The 1,613-nt window shown below is 41.5% G+C and overlaps 1 non-coding gene across 1 annotated transcript; it reads right to left on the bottom strand.

Annotated features, from left to right (window-relative positions):
• Positions 1 to 1,117: 1,117 nt before the first annotated feature.
• LOC131639099 (small nucleolar RNA R71) lies at positions 1,118 to 1,224 on the bottom strand. Its single transcript, XR_009294866.1, has one exon. It is a non-coding gene; the product is annotated as a small nucleolar RNA R71 (small nucleolar RNA).
• Positions 1,225 to 1,613: the final 389 nt, after the last annotated feature.

Below are 1,613 nucleotides of genomic sequence, written 5' to 3'. Positions count from 1 at the left end.
GAGATTAGGAGATTTAAGTAGATAACGACTTCATAAAACAAGCATTTTATTAAACTATGTTGTTTTCAAAAAGCGTTTCTAAATCTGATGGGATGGCGAGAGCGTACATTATGAGTTAGGATCGTAGTCTGAATCAATAGAGCGAGAGTTTGAGAGGAGGACTTTTATATAACATAGTTAGTAAAGATCTTTGATTTAATTAGAATCTGGCCAATGGAAATTCGGATCACCTAAGTTAGATGAAATACATACTGATATCCATTTATTATTATATTCCTAGATTTAAGATTTTAGTTTCCCCTTATTAACAACCCAAATATCATTAGCCTTAGCTTTAACATAGTAACTTTAGATAACGGTAGGTCGATTTATAGTCCCTGTGGATTCGATATCTTTTAAAACTACACGACACGACTGTGCACTTGCAGTTATCCCGACTAATAGACACGTAAAGTCGCGATCAAGTTTTTGGCGCCGTTGCGGGGACTATTTAAGTCGATATCGTAAACTCACTGTTACACCGTAGAGACTAGGGCAATTCTTTCCTTTCTTTCTGAACGATTGTATGGCCAAATACTCGTTCACAAGGAGGAGAATTTAATACAACCAAATTAACGAGATCGAACGTTTCATTAACGTCAAACGTCGAGCTCGCAATCTTCCCGAAGTAGCACCAATTCCGATTAATCAGGAATTGACTTTTACTGATCAAATCAATCAAATCACCCCCAAAGTTTAGAGATGGCTGCTCTTCGTCCTCTTAGAGACTATGCCGCTCCTTCGCGCGCTGAACCGCACTCAAGTATCGCACCACCTGCGATTGAGGCGAACAATTTCGAACTGAAACCTTCGTTGGTCCAAGCTGTTCAACAGAATCAATTCTCTGGAAGCCCTGCAGACGACCCCAACCTTCATTATCAGTGTTCGTGCAATATGCCGACACTGTCAAAGCTAACAACGTTAGTTCCGAAGCTATTCGATTACGTCTCTTTTCCTTTCTCCTTGAGAGATAGAGCTAGAGCGTGGCTTCAATCCCTGCCTTCCAATTTCATAACTACATGGGACGAATTGAAGAGAGTATTCTTAGCGAGATACTTTCCGCCTAGCAAAACTGCTATGCCTAAGAGGTCAAATCAACGGATTTACCCAGAAAGATAACGAATCACTCTTCGAAGCTTGGGAACGTTACAAGGACATGCTTAGACTATGCCCTCATCATGGACTCGAACCATGGCTGATCATCCATATTTTCTATGGTGGTTCTCCTATATAACACTAAAATGACTATAGATGTCGCTGCTGGCGGGAGCACTAATGGACAAACCCCATGATGAAGCATACAACCCTCATAGAGAACATGGCACAAAACCATTACCAATGGGGTGGAGAACGAGCTTGCTCTAGAGAAAGCCCCAAACCAAAGGAGGAATGTACGAAGTAAGTGGTATAGACCGCGGTTAACGCTAAAGTAGACGCTTTAACTCAAAAGATCGAAAACTTAACCGTCACTCCATCAGCCACCGCTGCTGCTTGTAACACCTAACTGCAAGATTTGTGGATTGACTGGACATGTACTTTCCGAATGTCAACTCTTGAATGGAGTCCCATCTGAT

Source organism: Vicia villosa, unplaced genomic scaffold (assembly GCF_029867415.1).
Source record: "Vicia villosa cultivar HV-30 ecotype Madison, WI unplaced genomic scaffold, Vvil1.0 ctg.002530F_1_1, whole genome shotgun sequence".
Taxonomy (NCBI): domain Eukaryota; kingdom Viridiplantae; phylum Streptophyta; class Magnoliopsida; order Fabales; family Fabaceae; genus Vicia; species Vicia villosa.
Note: the sequence above shows the minus strand (reverse complement) of the source record. Positions and strands in the feature narration are given on the sequence as shown.